This window comes from Halictus rubicundus, chromosome 6 (assembly GCF_050948215.1).
Source record: "Halictus rubicundus isolate RS-2024b chromosome 6, iyHalRubi1_principal, whole genome shotgun sequence".
NCBI classification, from domain to species: domain Eukaryota; kingdom Metazoa; phylum Arthropoda; class Insecta; order Hymenoptera; family Halictidae; genus Halictus; species Halictus rubicundus.
The window spans coordinates 11,953,232-11,971,299 of NC_135154.1; the positions used below are offsets into that span (position 1 = coordinate 11,953,232).

Below are 18,068 nucleotides of genomic sequence, written 5' to 3' on the forward strand. Positions count from 1 at the left end.
CCCCACCGGGTCGGGGTATTACAAATTTCTCGTTTCGCAACCGCTTTCGTAGGCGGCACGCGCGCACGCGTATGTGTTCCATAGCGACGTCCTTTAACACGTGTTTAACACTCGCAAACCGGCAACCTCGAAAACTTCATAAAAATATAGCAGCTGGCACGCCGCACGCCCCGTAGCATTGTGTGACCCTCGGACTCCTGCGAGTTCTAGGCGTATGCCGAAATATTCCTATTTCTGAACCACACCGATATTTCACTAATTCAGTTTTATTCCGATATATTAGCGGGATCCATAAGTAATCCATTATTTTGGAATCTAAAACAAACTTTGTAGTAAATTCAAGTTTTTGTTTCTTAATTTATTATATAATCTCCATCATTATCAAGGACAGTGTGCCATCTTTCCTGCAAATTTTCAATCCCCCTCTTATAGAAATCCAGAGTTTGTGAAGCAAAATATGACTCGAGGTGCCTCCTTACATCTTCTACAGAATGTTTTATTTTTTAAATAATGCTCCAGAGATCTGAAAAGATCATAGGGTGCAATATCCGGTGAGTACGGGGGCGCGGTAAAACTTCCCATTGCAATTCTTTGATTTTTTCCTGAGTGTGTTTCGCTGTAAGGGGCCGGGCATGGTCAATTTGCAGTATTACACCTATTTTGTGGACTAAAGATGCCCTCTTTTTCAATAGTTCTGAATACAGCCGTTGTAATTGCTGACAATACAATTCAGCAATAACTGTTTCTTCAGGTTTCAACAACTCAAAGTGAATTATGCCACGACAGTCCCACCAAATGCACAGTAACACCTTTCTTAGTGATAAGCTAGGCTTAGGGGTTGATATTGCGGTTTGAATTGCGGAAAGCCATTGCTTCGAACGCTTTATGTTATCATAAAGAATCCATTTTTCATCTCCGGTAACGATTCTGCTAAGGAATGGATCTCTACGAAATCTGGATAGCAATGAAATGCTAATTGATCGACGAATATTCTTGTTGGTCTCGGATAATCGATGCGGTACCCATATTCCTTGCCTATATGCCTTTCCCATTTCGTGTAGGTGCCTTTGTATAGTTGACCATGTGGACCCAAGGCTTTTCGATAATTCTTGTATACTTAATTTTGGATCAGCTTCCACTAGAGATTTTAGGGAGTCATTATCAAATTCAACTGGTCCTCCACTTCGAGACCTGTCAGAGAGATCACAATCACCGGCAGCAAACCTCCTGAACCAACGTTGACACTTGTTGACCTTCGATACATCTCCATAAACATCGCAAATTTTCTCTGTTGTTACCGTTGCATTAAATCCCGCATGAAAATGAAAAAGTATGCAATGACGAATATGATCCTCGGAAGGTACGGACGCCGCCATTTTATTACAGGGTTGTAAAAAAAATTATACTTTTTAGAATATTTTGAACACTGGCTGCTTTATCGAAAACTGTAAAAGGATACGTGTTTCCTCTTCAACGATCGAAAAACAAATTCTTTGCAAATAATTGATTACTTATGGGTACCCGTAATAATACGGTCTGTCGGGACCGATGATCTCGGATGAGGGTACCTGTGCGGCTTGACCTTGTTCCCGAGTGAAAATAAAAAATTATGTATTAACTTTAACTCGTTCTCGGCACAGTAAAACTGTTTCCCAGTGCACCGATCAGTCCTAATTAACAGATTAATGGTGCTGGTAATGAAATTGAGAGAACATGCTGAAGAATTAGCTGGAAGAATTTATCTATAAATTTCGACGGTGTGTATTGCTTTAGACAGATGGAAGCCCAATGCCAAACAGTATAAATAATCATGGCAAGTAATGGTAGATGTTTACGTGATAAGCGAGCATTCGTGTATTTACTGTAGGAGGAAGGTCGGAATAGAATTTCTCTAGATTGGACGCAGGAGATGAAGGAAACTAACCTAAGATTCGCCAAGTTGATAGCTACGGACGAGAATGGTTCAAGTTATTGATCATTGAGGAACGAGATGTACGGTGAGCTCGCAGGTGCATCGACGTGCCACGTCTCAAGGCGCAATGGCGTTGCTATTCCTCCGGGAGTAATTCTTTCCTCGACCCTAATTTGACACCTACATCTGTTCACTTTTACATCCGAATTTGTCTTGTCATATTAATTTCACAATTCGAATTACACGAACTGCAAACAATCTCTACCGAATAATGTTACTTTCCTGTTCATTTAATTCTCGTGCAGTCGACAGCTGATTTTATACGTTTATTATAAAAATGGGAAGGTGAAGTTTAAAACGGAAATTTTAAGAACACCTATATATTATTTTCAATTTAATAAAATTACAAGTTCCCACTTTTCCATTAAATTAAATTCAAACTTCACAGAATATTTCCTCAAGTTCTTTTTTATAGCATTGTTTGCGTGCCTATTGTACCTCTACTTCGTTGATCACGCTTTGCGCACGATTGGCATGGAATTTCATAAGCTTTCCGCGCAATCACGCAAATCTCGTTTCACGAATGCACCCTCGGACAATGATTCCTGCCAGCTTCTCTGTCTTCCTCCTTCTCTTTGTCTCTCCGATTGTTAATTCCCTTGGTCAGCGACAGGTCACGTCGAGCAATAATAATATTCCATTGCCAATTATACGCACCCTCTGACGCACGTTGCGCATAAGCGGTGGCCCAGCACGATCCGGCGTCGACATATATTGCGTTTCGATGTTTGGGTCCTTGCGTTTCTGCGTCGGACACACAATGCAACAGTCCGTCGAGAATTTAAATAGTTTGAAGCGCAATCTAAATATAATCGAATCGGAACTCATTATGTTGAATAACACTTGACGGATTCAGCGTCACTCCAAAAAGAGATATGGAAGCCATTATCTGCGCAAATGTTTCAATACAGCAATGTCTTGACATACACTGCGTGGCGAAAAAAGATAGCGCACGTTATTTAAAGTATTCTAATAACGATGATTCGAATTTTCTGTGAGACACCCTGTATACAAAATATATAAATACGTAAAGTCTCTGATTACTTTGCCCAGCACTGTGTCATTACGAGATAAGTGAGGCGCATAGCCATCAAATCGGCTTGTACAGCGATACGCGGATTCTTGTAATTCATTGAATAGCGGCGCAAGTATTCGAAGCACTGCTATAATTAAGAGGTAATAACTCCGGCCTGTCTTGTATAATGCAAGGCCGCGCAAGATATCTACAGTCTCACACTTATGAATTATAACTAGATTATGGATGGCTGCTTGCTCAGAGAACTTCGACTCTCCCTTTGCTCCCTTGGCGGTAACGCGCGGTGGATAGTGTTCGTGCGTGGCGCAGGCACTTTATGTCTTGGCGCGTGCGATGCTGCCGTTAATGGAAACAGAGGAGTCTATATGTATACGTGTATGTATTTAGCTAAACAATCATTGTCCGTGCGGGTAACTCTCGAACGAGAATAGTTAATGCACGGTTTGTCGGACCACCGGGAATTAATTGAAAACGAAACGTAAGTGTCTGTTCCGAGCCGCTTAATGCCACGCAGACTATTAGGAATTTCGTGTCGCGATTAAATATTAATGCGCTTGCTATTACAGGGCGTCGTTTCATTAATCCTTTACGAACACGGATCGCGTCTCGTCGGGTACAGTGCGTTTGTGCACACCGAGTAGCCAAGTACTCTAAAATAATTTTATTCTACATTGTCCACTTAGTCTTTTTTGCGCGGAATCATACCACTTCCGGTTGTGCCTCCAGCTGCGGCCATCTTCTTCTTGTACCGGAAGGCAACAGGAGGCGACCGACAAAAGGTTGTGGACACAGCTTTACGTGTCATATCGCCGTTGCTCCCGTTGAAAAAATAATTAACTCGAAGCAGGATCTTTTTTTTTATAAAGACGTCGAATGTGGTCATCCATAATCGTCAGCAAGGTGGTGGTTCGCTCAGCGAGACGCTCTTCTAGTTCAGCCTGTTCGCGTGGAAATTGAAACTTCCATTTCGTGTTACCTATAGTAGTTTGATCCTTCGTTTCTCTAGCATCGCTCGTTTCCACTTGGAAAACTACCACCGGAACTTCTGGATCATTATCGGGATGCTCGAGCGCGTCTTAAAATGTCGCGCTCGAAATTTACTGTCGTGTCAAGATTTTATGCGTTATCGGTGTCTCGGTCGCCTGCTATCTGGGATTAATTAATAGACGTCATTAGCAAACACTTGGCGTGTATTCTAGATTTTATGCGTTTACTAACTGTGATTACTAGAAGAAATTAAAAAAGAGTATAGTAAGTAGATAAACTGAAAGAATATAAGAATGTAGACGCGTAGACTTGTTAACTTTGTGAAGGAAAGAAACGGATTTTATGCGTTTATGAGTGTAAAGTTTTTCAAATTTTTTTGTTCGACTGTACAATACATCTAATTGTAAACTATCCAGAATTTCGCTGTTTTCCTTCGTATTTTATAAAACTATTTTGCACTCACCAAAAAATGTCATGTAGAATAATTATTGTTTAGCGATTCGTCAATGATAGACATGCCTTGAATCTGAAATTGAACGAGAAATCCATAACAGTTTATTTACCCGTGTGCCAACTGATTTTCAATTTAGCTTTATTATGCGAGGGATTGTATTAACGTATTGCCTAACGCGAAACGCATAATGAAATAAGCGCTCCATGTTCAGAATGATGCGTTATCGTCCCGTTAAATGAGACATCGGCGTTTGTTGGATAACAAATTTGACACATTGATACGATCTAAATAATCTAGGATAACGTGAAATGTTTAGGATGCGTGCACACGATAGATGCAGGATGAATTCCGCATTACGTCGAATTTCAATCAATAGCTGTTTATAATGACCATTGATTTGCCGCATTATTTCTTTGGTAAACTGCATTTTCGGGGTCTATTTTAAGCTGGGATTACTCTGATCGATAGAGGTCAAAAGGATTTTGTAGTTCAGAGGTTCTACAGTTTAGTCGGGGATTAATTTTAGACGAATATTAGCTGCAAAATCACTTTTGTAGGCAATTATTAAACAAGTGATATAATTCATTTTAGACGAACATTAGCTGTAGAATCACTTTTGCAGGCAATTATTAAACAAGTGATATAATTCATTTTAGACGAATATTAGCTGTAAAATCACTTATGTAGGAAATTATTAAACAAGCGATACAATTGAACAATTGAATCATTGCAGTTCTAAAAAGGTCCACTTAAGGGTCAAGAATATCCGCGTATTACTTTCATCGCGTTGAAATTACTAAAGGAAGAATGGCATTTTTGTTCGGCTCGTGTTTATTGATGCAGACAATTTTTATTTTGCACAAAGGCTCGACGACATCCACATCTAGCGGATTGTGTTCGAAATCTTCACCACGAGTCAGACTCGATATTATAAGGTTAAACGCGTTTTCGCTTTACAATAGCACAGTCTTCAATTCCGCGGACCTAAAATGAGGTTTTTTTAAATGAGTTATTATGACGAGCGACGTGCTGCGAAGAGCAGTTGAAAAGACAGGTTTCCCCTCGACAACGAAAAACTAACTAACGAGTGAAAGGTGTGCCGCGTCGCGCTTTTTCCGCATTGAATCGAAGCTCTTTCAAAACTGAGCGTCAATTCAGTCTCAGTTGACGTTTACGTTTTATTTTTACACGAGGGGTCGCCGGTTTAATTTTCTGGGACGTAACGCTGTGTAATGTTCGCGACACAATGTTGAAAAGTACATCGCTCAAATGTCAATGTAAATATACGCTATTCAGTCAGCTCGTCGACGGAAATATAAAGTCTGCTCAAGACTGCATGCAGCCGTTTCCGGTCTCAATATGTTCCATTCAAACGGAGACCGTGTTTCCATGCCGCTGGTGATATAACACCACCGCTGTTAACAATTTTTCAGAATTGGGTGTCGCGAATAACGACACTGGATATGGCGAAGCAATTATTATGCTTCAGTTAGCCCTAATCTATAGTACATTCAGTTACGAAAAAACTGTTCTAATGCTTTTAAGCAAATTTGTAGCATATTCGAGAAAAAACGATAAATTGACTAAAACGAAATGTTTTGAAAATTCGGAACTCAATGTTCAAATTACTTTTTGAAGCAGCTGTATGTCGAATCCCTTCGTAAATTTTATTGGAAACCTTAGGCATCTAACTCTAAATAATTTAGTTTGTTCTAGAAATTATTTTATGAAATTTATTATCATTTGTCAGCGTCGTCAAGCCGAAGAGTTGGCCGAGGAGGCCCAAAAGTAATGCTAGATGCGTGCCTGTCGGCCGCCACGTTGGAATGTAATTAAGAGAGAAGGCGAATCGTGTGTGCCACCGTTGTGTGTCAATTAGATTTTGAGCAGCTATTCGTACGACTTCCGGCAGGCTTAATTGTCTCGTTGCTCGTTTGGCGATCGTCTGTATTTAGGTTACATGCATGGAGGTTTCATTCGGTACGAAGGTCAGTGATACACGCCGGTAATGTTTTCATCTGTACGCCGAGTCGAGATCGATCGTTAAAGTGCCATTAGACGCTCCTCGGAATTTTCATGGGTGGCGAGCGACCAGTCATCTCAGCGAAAATTTCAAGTGGCCGAGGAGAACACTTCGAGTTTTTCTCATTACCTGACCCTCTCGACCCGAGTTCATTCTGTTCGGATCTCCTTTCTTCGCCTTTTAGAAATCGATAGTGCCTCCGTTCGGTGACAAAACCGTACAGATCTCTGTTATCAAAAAGAATTTGTCCCTCCTATACAGGACGTCTCATTTAACTCTTCCACCCCTAATAACTGTTATCTATACAAAAAGAACATGTTCGGGGAGAAAGTTATTCCTTGAGAAGGTTATCTCAAGGGCATATTTTCCGAGATCTTACAAACAGTAACATTTTTTTTCAACGGAATGACCTACCCTTTTTTTTGTCGTGAAGTGATACAAAAATTTCTATTTAATTCCTAGAGTTAGAAATAAATAATTGAATTATTGCAGTAACAGAAGATCAGTGTACAATTGTTTTTAGAACTAAAGATCTTGATATGCTACCTAGTTAGCTTCCCGAAGAAAATATTTCGAATATTTAAAAAAAACCTTGCTCGGTTAAATTACTCGTGTTGGAATTGGGTTACCGTAGAACTTGTTCTTCGGAAGTTTTTCTGTTCTTGGAGCGCCCCCAATATCCAAATCCAATTCGTTCTGGTTGCCGGTAAGCTCTCGCAGTTCCCTAAAAGAGACAACGCGGTCGAAGCTTTGTTATTGCGGGACGGACAGGAAACGGCCTACTGTTTTTATACGCGACCGGTTCGGTAGATTAAACGCTTTCGAATATCTTTATTCTTAGACGCGTATTATACGTTTCGTAGTGGAATACATTATGCAAAGCGACGTGCAACGCCGCCCGTAAACGTCTTCCCAGTCCTCTTGGCAGAAAATTCAACGATCGAACGAGCTTCCGTCCAGCGATAAAGATGATATACCGGTCAAAATTCATTCACCTTCTTAGGAAGATCAAAATTCTACTCACGCGACAAGGGAATCAATTACTTTGCCTATGTTAATTATACTGATTTTTAAATGCACCAGGTCATCCCATAAGTAACGCGACTTTTTCATGCTTTTGAATATTAAAATACTAAACATAACTATTAGCGTTCTTGTTTCTTTTCATTTTTAACAGTCCATTCAATTATATATATATATATATATATATACGAAAGACTAATGATTCTGGTCATTTTCTGTTTCTTGTCTTATAAAAATATGAAGTAAAATTCGCATTATTGATAGGATGCTTCTTATATGCAGCCCAGTTTAAAATATAATCTGCGTGTTGCAATACGACGGAGGTTGTTACGTTATTGTCGAACTATCATTTCTATGATATATTTTTTAGTTTACGTAACATTGGCGGATACAATTTCATGATATAAGCAGGAATCAGATAACTTGGAATGCCTATCTTGTCGAACGAATAATTGGTAATATAGAGTGGTCCATGATAGCTATCTAAATCCTTCACTTGCAACATTTAATATGCAATTTGAATAGTATTAATGAGATAGTATTTTTATGATCATTCTTCACGGTTTTATTTGTGGTAAAATATTTTCTTAAATATACAGTAGGTGGTGAAATTATTCGAGCCACTTGCCTAAATTCCCGAGTTTTTTGTATTGTTGTTATGATAATTTACCTGTCCACCGCAGGTGTACATTTTCTCTGACTTCGAGAGGAAATGAATTACGAAAGTAATTGCGAGTTGCGGAAGAATAGGGTAAACTCGAAAGGATGAAAATTAGGATCGCAGTGAAATTCCTAAGGTCTCCTTGAGCGCTGGACACCGCTGATCAAGGTGAACGAATACCGATTGCAAGCGAGCGTAATTGTCATTGAAACAAAACGTTGTTGTCAGCCCCTATAAAGGCCGAGCGAATGCACAATGATTCATTTATGAGGATCGCATGAATAAGCGATTGTATGTGAAATCAGTCATTCATTTACCGAAAGTACCAGCGAGGAATGTGAAAGAATCGTGAAATGCGAAGAAAATGGAATGGTATTTCATCGAGACCGCGCGAGATTCAAGGACGCGAGTAATACCCGACGAACGAACGTTCGGGGCAAATGAGTCGCGTCGATAACTCCGCAAAAACTGAAGTTACATTCAAGTTCATGCGTGGAGAATCGAAACTCGTTCGGCTCGCTAATTACTACGCGAAAATTGCCGTGCTTTGAGCGCGCAATAAACTCTCGACGTGATCGTTTCCAACTTCCTATGTGCATTGCCTCGGACAGCCGCTGTCAGAAAATATTCTATTCAGTTTCTCGCGCAGAATGTTCGAAGCGTGCGAAACACACATAACGGGAATATCGCGTTGCACCACGTGAATCGCTATTTTCGTTAGCGGAAAGGAAAACAATTTTCAAAGCAAACAACTTTCATTTATTCGAAAGCTGCGTGGCGTGAACCGATACGCTCGATTTTTTATTATTGAATTACGAGAATTACTCGCCCTGTATTCTCCGGAAAATACGAGAGACCCGGTATGCCGTATAGTACGTAATCTACGTCGAATTTTGCTTTTTGTTACACTTTCGAAAACGGCGGAAACGTTCGTAAGCCTCCGCAAAACGTCTGCGAAGTAGTGTTTGCGGTTTCCAAGGAATTTAGACGTCTGCGGCCGGAAATAGAGATGCGGACACAGGATTCTGGGAATCCGAAGAATCCTTGCTGCGATCATTCACTCGTGGGAATTCCAGGCACACACACACACACACACACACACACGCACACATACGCACACGTGTGTGGCTAGACAATATCCATACGCCGCGAAAGATATACGGCTCTTCTCGGGGAGTAGAAAGCCGCCCTTCAAGAGCCAGCGAGGCTAGTTATCGAGCTCGGAATCGAATTTGAATAAGTATTTCACCGGAATGTCGTGATGGAAGAAGTAGAGTCGCACGAATGGCTACGGACTTTTCAGATTCCGTCTGACGTTCACCTTTCACCAGCCAACCATTTTCGAGAGTGCAGCACGATAAGCTTTTCGGATTATGCAGCAATTTTTAAGTAAATCCAAAATAAGGCAAAAGTCTTCATTTTTCTCCTAAGAGAAAAATACAGGTTAACAGAAGCTACACGTTATTTTTGCCGGAAAGAGAGAAAGCGAAATTGAAAAAATGATTCACAGTGCATGCCACGAGGATCTTTATTCGATATGCTTTACGTAGAATGCTGGTTGTGGCTCTGCTGAAAATTCACTGTAATATTATGAGCATACACGCGTAGTGCGCTTAATTCTAATCTGCCGTGGCCGCAAATGGCTTTGAGTTGTTAGCTCTGTTAGCTTAAAATGGGTTTTCGTACAAAGGATTAATACATATCGGCGCCGGCTATCCTTAGGCTCGAGGAAATCCTGGGTACATTATGAGCATACCTATCAACGTATTAAATTAGACGTTCTTAAGGAATGAATTACAAAAGTTATGAATTCTCCCAACAATTCTAATTTTAAATGACAATTAGCACAAAATTCATGTGATTCTTTCTTTGGGTGAAATGCAAAATCGTCACATGTATGCGTGACACTGGCAGTGAACGCGTTGAATTCGCGTTGCTTAAAGTGCAAAGTTCGTTTTACTTATTTCTGCAAATGGCTTTCCATTTGTTGTGGCGTGTTTGTTTGATCAACATTGTTAAAGTAAAAAAAGTAAAGTGTGCCGATTCTAATAACCACGCTGGTGATTCTTATGACTAGATCGTGGATTTTATGCATTCACAGCAAAATTGATTAGACAACATTTAAAATTGTTGGGAAATTTAACAAATTTTAAATTTTCATTCTAAATTATAATTCCTCGAAAATCGTTCAATTATAATTCCTCGATTTCATCTAATGTTTGTAATTACTGAGTCGTGTAACGTTGTAGAATCGAAGTAGCTTGTAGGTAGTCAGTTGTAATAAATTTGCAGCGCCGATTGCATCAAGCTCTAAAACTTCAAGGTTGTTTGTCGTTGGTCCCTGCGAGTTCGAAACTAACCGTAGCGAGTTCTGTCTCTATCGAGCTCGTCGCGTCTGCGGTTATCTCGATCGATTTGCTTAAATCTGTAACCATCTTTATCAAGCTTCACGAATCCATAGTTGTCTACATCGGGTTCTATTAGCCAGGGGATTGCCTACATTAATTTTCTCGAGTCCGAAACAGCTTCCTTCAGATCCCAAGAGACCGGGTATGTATTCCGCACGCAAACTTTAAGTGATTCAGGTCTAGACATGAAACTAGGGTTTCCGATATCGTATCGTATGAGTTCGATATAACCATCGCATATTTCACTAGACTGACATTATTCATATCGGAGTTTTTAAATACCAGAGATACCAATAGCTCCTATCGTTTCCACTGTCTGATTTTCTCTTCGAAAATAGTCCAGAAACTCTCTTTCTCTCTCTCAGTGAAATCATTTTACAAAAGTTTCATTTTATCCTTTCGAAATGCAGGCACACTGCTGGCGACAGTCTTTTCTATGAAAATCATTTTGCCCGCTTCCCCCACAATTTCTGAAATGATCCAATTCAAAGAACAACTCGACTTTCCAATTGTATTGTTCTACTTTAATCGTGAAAGCCATGCAAACGCAATGGTTCATACAGTCGGTCACATAATCGATGGTACACACTTTAAATCAGAATTACTTTTTTTACGAATTGACCAATCGATTCTAGCCTTTCTGCGACGACGAGTAATGGGCATTTTTGGAAAATTGCGTCTAGTTGGAAATACGAAAAAAAAAAGAATAGTAAAAGTTGTCAAGTTTTCATTACCGCGGGGTATACCCCGCGAGGGGCCTTGAAGCTGGAGAGGCCTCGGACGCCGAGGAGTGTAAACATAACAGGGCTAGGGTATGTCTCCTAGACGATACACGACGCTGACAAGACCCGTGTTGTTGACATACATCGAGAATTCACTGTATTCTGGAGCGTGTGCCATCAATTATGCGACTGCTGTATTTGTAACTAGACTGTGGATCACATTGTCAGAATGTGTACACGGTCAAACCTGTTTTTGTGCGGTAGATAGGGACCGCACAAAACAAAACATTCAGAAACTTCATAAATAGCTGTAACAACAAATTTTTTACAACATATTAAAGAAAATTTTTTGTATGCGGTGGAGAGGAAAAACAGGGTTGACTGTAATTGGCAGAGATCCGCGTATTTTTTAAATTATCAGTATAGGCTCACGTGAAAAAATGGTAAACAACAACTTTCAGTATTTTCTCTGTAAATCCGAGCAATAGCAATTTTTTCGGAATTTTGTTTTTCGAGTCACGCAGTAAACTGATTGTTCTAACTTCTCGAGAACATCCAGGTGGTACGGTTCGATGTTAAAAAAGTTACCGCCCATTCAGAAAATGGTGGAATATTACCGCGAGTCGTTGTATACGCTCGCCACTGTACAATTCACAATTCCGTGATATGTGTGGGTCCACCCGCAGCCCGGAAGCTCGGTTCGGGCGAAATTTCAGCGAGCCGAACAATGCGGCGATAAGAATGAGCAATTAAGACTGCGAGGCAAAAGGAAGCTCTTATCACGGCCACGTTTCCACGTTGCTGCTCTCGATCCATAACATTTGTCTCGGCCGGCAATATCGTTCGTGGGGGCGATATGCAAAACGTTAACCCACATTCGGTGATGTGTAAATATTTATCGGCGGAGGGCCTAGTTCGGGGAGCTAACGAACTGAAGTCCCGGGCAAATAAGCCGCATTCAATGGACAATTCGTGTCAGTCACTCGCGTTCCCCGACCGTTGTTCCTTCGTCAAACTGTAACTTATTTTAGCGGTGGACGAAAGTAGGGGCTCGCAGCCGCGAATTTCCACGTGCGCCACGTTGACGTCACGCTTTCGAGTTACCTCGAATTTCTATCCATGCAAATAAACCGAAAACAAACAGCCACGGTACCGTGTAATCGTCGGAAACGCGTGGTGCGACGCGTCGGAAAATAGTTCGGACATAAAGTTGCTCTATCATCGATGCACAACTTCCCCGACCGATTATGCGATTTCGGTTAATTTTCGGGTTTCGCCGCGGCAAACGGGAAGCAACAGATTTCAGTGATTTCGCCGGTGCAGGCAGCGGTGAACGATGTTCCCGTTTGTGGACCCTTTGAAGTCCGTCGTGGCAATGCGGTGTTTAACTGGCACACTTGCTCGCCTCTTTGTGTGTCCAGGGCGTAAATACATTCGGAAATTATCCAAGGTATGGGTGACACAAAGACTCCCCAGTCTGTACTTTAATAATCGTTAAGGACGTGCATTGTTGCCTCATGTGCCCGGTGGCATTCCCATTCTCGAGAATTGTCTATACTCGTGAAAACTATAATTAGACTCATTTTAAAGCGTGAAGTGCCTGCTATCCATCGTTCACTTTTGTCTAAGATATTTTCTCATGCTTACATTATTGTGGAAAACGTATTTTTAAAATTATTGTATTTGGAAATTTTGCGGTTACAGGTACGTCCGTTTTTAAATAATGTCCTCGAACCTTTACAATTTGGATGGCATCTGTACAAATGATGTTTATGCGTACAGTACTCTGCAACTATAGTTGTAGAAGATCGCTAGGATGGGCGCGTAGACTTGCAACTCGCGGTCCTGCTTGGCCTACGTGATTTAAGACCGGTAGTTTGTTTTTGCAATAAATTGCCGCGCGCAGTTCCTCCGGCCGTTGTCACCAAACGGTGTTAATCTTTCGAGGATAAAGAGCAATAAATTTGGAGGAATCTCGGAGAAAGCCGGGGTACGAGGTTGTCGGTTCTTTTTGAAAATACTCCTCGGCCGCTGATCCTGTGCGCTACCGCCGCTTCGGACGCTTATCCGCGGCTTCCTCCTTTTGTCTGTGGTTCGGCGGATACAGAATAAAACGAAAAGCACAATACGTACCGGCGGACCACCGGCGATATCCTAGAATGCTTCAGCAATAAGAAGAGCCGCTTCCACGAAACGTCTTCGGTCTGGACGCCACTAGAAAACTGCAACTGTGCGGTCAGCAACGTCCGTTTTATACTTTCGATGCAATCTAGTAATACGAGTATGGCAAAAAGATAGCAAAAATAGTAAGGTCAGTAAAAATTGGTAAAAAACGTGCTCAGTATCCAAAATATTAATTTTGTGGTACGCAAGCGGGACAAAATGATAGCACGAAATCTATGCTTCTCAGGTGTACGTAAGCTACTGCATAGGAGGTGTCGAACATGGGATATAGTTAATAAAATGTGTAATAATATTTTCTAATTTACATTTGTTAGAAACGACAATACACGATGAACGTGAGACAATAGATTGCTGGGCACGGTTGTGGCCCCTCAAACGCTCGTTTCCCCCACCAGCCTTGCTTTCATGAAGCGCGTCCTTTCTCCATGGCAACGACGCTTACTGGAAGGGGACAGCGGCCGTTAGGGTGGGGGAGTTGCCTCTATTGAGGCAAACGTGCCTAAGCCTTGCGATAGACGATGGCCGAGACACTAGAAGGCTGCGCACACCAGTCACGCTTCGTGCTCGGTGTGTTTAGCGTTAAAGGGACATTTCAATCTTTACATCCTGAAAACCATCGCATAAGATAAACCTCTGCCACACCGAATCCAGTTCAGGTTTCACTCGCAGTATGATTTCATTACTACGCAGCCTTCCGACCATCTGTTTGCTTCGTTTCGCTGGCTCTGCTCTCTCGGGATCCACGTGTTTACAATATCCGCGATTAAAAACCTTTCATCAAAGAGCGCAGTCTTTTCCAATTTCTTTCCTCGCAGCCCGGAGCTACCTTCCGTAACTGTCGGTAGCTCTTTTAACGTACACAGGATAATTGCAACGAAAGACAAGCGCCTGCTATTTTACGACGATAATTGAATCCGCCGGAGGAGTCATGCCGGCCGTTTCTTTCAAGGAGAGTCGCGAGCTACGCGGAGACGTAACGTCCGACGAGAGAATCGGCGTTTGCGCGTCTTCTTGGCACGTTTCCATCGGTCGTTGTGAAACATCGGCAGAAACAGAGGAGATGCATCTGGGTGGTCCTTAATTAACTTGTTCCTGCGCGTACTGGAGTACGTTTCAGTTACTCTGTGACTACATCCTGCAAGCTCACAAATATACATTACTCTCCAGAAATCTTTGTACACCTACAGCCGAGCCAAAAAGTATTTCAAATTTTCGAAAAATCGTCGATATTTTAAACTGTAATATTTTTACAAAAAGAGATAGTAAAACGCTGAACTTGGTCTGATTTCAAAGCTTGGGACCACCTCCACTTTCACAAACTTTTATTGGCTCTTGCCAAGGACAGTTTTGCACGATGTAACGAGTGGGAAGCTAAAGAGTTGTTTTCCCTCGAAATTGCTACCGACTGAATCGCCCCTAGAAACATTAAAAAACTTCTTGCGAAGTGAATCATGTGAAAGTTGAAGATTGTAGTCTCCCCTTGGCAACGACGTAAAACCGAACCTTGTTCCTTGGTCCTTGGTCCCAACGCTAACAAGGTGAAACTGCGTTCCTCTTTGTATTCTTTTATTATAGAGTATTTGAAGCGCGCACTTTACTAATTGAAACACGAGTTAACAAACGGGAAGTTTTTAACGAAGTGGCACCGAAAAATATAAGATTGTTAAAACCTTACGATTTAAAAATATACAGTTATTAAAAAATTCGTTTGAGGTCGCTGTATAATATATACGCCCTCTTTTTTTATTCTTCTGTGCTCAACATTTGACCTCCCATACTTTTGCCGCTACGTTTCTCTCTTCTTGTCTGTTCCTTTTTTTTTTAATTTTGATCCATATACTAGTCTTGTATGTCTCTGTCACTCTGCCCGTCTTCCACAATATATTTCTGTTTTTCTTCACCCGGTGTATGTTTTCCAACGCATAGTCCCAGCGCTGCAGTTCTCATCTGCATATCGTAGACCAATTTGTTCTCTTCTCCTAAACTGGCGCGCAGCTATTCTTATTTTCTCTGCACTTCTTCTTCCCCTTTACAGTTCCGGGAAATGCTCACCCCGCCGTACCATTTATCCCAATTACCCATAGTAATTCCATTCTCTTGGTCTTTCATTACTTTAATCGTTTGTTGCAGCATTCCTCTTTGCCCGCTATATATTCCACTTTTTCCACTTCCAATGTCTGCCGCGAAAAATCGCTCTATTCGAGCAAGCTTCTCCTTTTCCGCGCTTTCGCTCCACCTCTGAGTCCCCTTCCTTTTTAATTCTTGCAAAGCACTCCTCCGAAATTGACCCGGGCTTCCTTCCGTTTCTCGCTCCCTTTTTCATGGTTAATGCTCTTTTACCTGTTCTCGCTCTCCCCCCGTTCGCTTCATTCAGATCTGTGTACCTTGGGGTGCACGGAGCTCTAGCCTCCAGCATTCACCTTTACTTATCTCTCTTATGCTGTCTCCATTCCCATCCTTCCCGACTATCCCCGCACCATCGTCTCTGTGTCGCGAGTAGCCGCATCGAGTTTCAATGAAATTCTCTTGGGGCTCCATTGGGTCGGTCCAAACACGTTTCGAAATTACCAATTCTACTGGGGAAAAGTAAATCTGACGGTAAACCACTTTTAAACAGTCGGCGGAATTTCCATAGTTCCGCTAAAAATTTCATGTGCTTTTGATTCATACTTTTTTTTTGTAGAGAATGACGAGCTGCATCGGATAATGTATAGAAAAATATATTTCTGTTTTAAAAATTGAAGGTGACGACCTTGACATCTCCGAAACTCTTTCACCAGAAGAGAAATTGTTACTGCCATGTTGTAGTTCTCTTGATACTGAAAAACTTTACTCTTGTACTGAAACAGCGGAGATAATAATATATGTACTGGACCACCCTGTATATATATTTATGTATAGTTTCGTCGCTTACCTGTCTTATTAGGGAAGAAGGTGAAGACGGAGCTTCTAATTAGATGGAAACGTCCCATCCCGAAATATCTTCACAGTGGACGATTATGTAAGCTAATACAGCCCCGAAAGATTGGAGAAGCTGCGGGAGCTGGAAGCTGGAGGCTTCTTCCAGTTTTATAGCAGCTATCGTGGCTCTTGCACGAAATTGCCCTCTTTGTGTTTACACAAGTTTTCTTCTGCGTCCGATTTCCGCAGATACTCACGTACTTTCTCGCAAGGATTTTCCTCTTCGTGGGGCTGAATAAACAGTGGATGTCTGGCCACGGCCGTGGCTGTTTATAGAGCAAATTAATGTTTCTTAAAGAGCGTCCCCTGTTTGTCAACGAAAATCCGTTGATTGGAAATCGAATGCCTATCTCGGACGGTACATTCTTCCCTCTGTATCGAAGACGCAACCGTCGAATAGAATCCTAACCGAATCGCTAATCTTTTTGAACAATTTTTTTTTAATCACATTAGTATCATTTTCTACCTTACCGACGAATTTGGGGAAGGGCTCTGTCCTGAAACACCGTGTTCCGTCAATTAAAAAGTACAGAATTTGCTGTAGTGAATAAGGTAGGAAATAACAGTAGTATAACCAAATTTTTTTGAGTCGTCAAAAATCCTTTTGGGAAACATGGTTTTAATGCAAAATGGACCTATTTACCAAATTTCAATTTAATCGGATTTGTCCGATTTTCGGAAGTTTGGTCTAATATTGTAATAGAATATAACGCGTAAACTTAGAGGTTGATGTCAAATGTAAATTGAGTCTCGAAAAATACAAGAAGCTAGCACGTATCGTCTGTAATATTTTTTGGTAACAAAAGCAATGATGAATATCAGCAGTCCACGTATGCGAGAGCGTCGAACAAGCGATTCTGTTCTCTCTACAGTATCTAAACAAGTTCTTGACCGAGATAGTTACGTAATGTGCCGGAGGCATTGTGTCTAGCCTAATCTAATCTAATCGTATATTAAACCTCGTTCTTTCCACAGGTCGTCAAAACATTCGGGAACCATGGCCCTCGGCTCCACGGAAAATAAAATTCTACGCGTCGTCTGAGATCCCGGGCAGCTTTCCGACAGAAGAGTGTGCTAATTCCTCGAACCCGTCGCTCTCTTTTAAAGTTGCTCGAGTGGAGAATAAAGAACAAGGAGAGGAACCGAGAACGTTGGTCGATAAGTAAACAAAAAGGGAAGCACGCGGAAAGGAAGGACATCGCCAATTACCTTCGACCTGAAATAAGGTAAGCTGCAACGTCCTCGAGGAAATCTTCAACGTCGGTCATATTTCTTATTATAGGAATTTATAAAGTGATTTAATATCGACAGCGAATGCAGAACAATACCGGTCTCATGAAATCTCACGATAAATCATGAAGTCTATAAGCACTCATTAGATCATTACTACACAGCAGATTCTTTGAATTCATAACAAAACTGGGTAGATGAAAATGTAAAAATATGGAAACGATTATTTTCAAACAATCAGGAATATTTAATAAATTTTTATCGAGCTCCATTTCCTTGCAAATGGTGTATGAACATTTTTAGTTTGCATAAAGATCCGCAGTCTAGTTATAAAAAGTGATTAGAACAGTGTAAAGAATATATATAGTTTATAAGCTAGCGCTATATTAACTATATCCGAAACATTG

At 41.2% G+C, this 18,068-nt stretch overlaps 1 protein-coding gene across 2 annotated transcripts in view; it reads left to right on the forward strand.

The window, feature by feature from the left end:
- The window catches only part of Pde9 (phosphodiesterase 9), a 133,833-nt gene that overhangs the window by 18,276 nt on the left and 97,489 nt on the right, over positions 1-18,068 (forward strand). For both annotated transcript variants that reach the window (XM_076789913.1, XM_076789914.1), the window contains exon 3: positions 17,407-17,657. The gene's annotated coding sequence lies outside the window, so the exon portion shown is untranslated. The remainder of the gene's footprint in view (positions 1-17,406; positions 17,658-18,068) is intronic.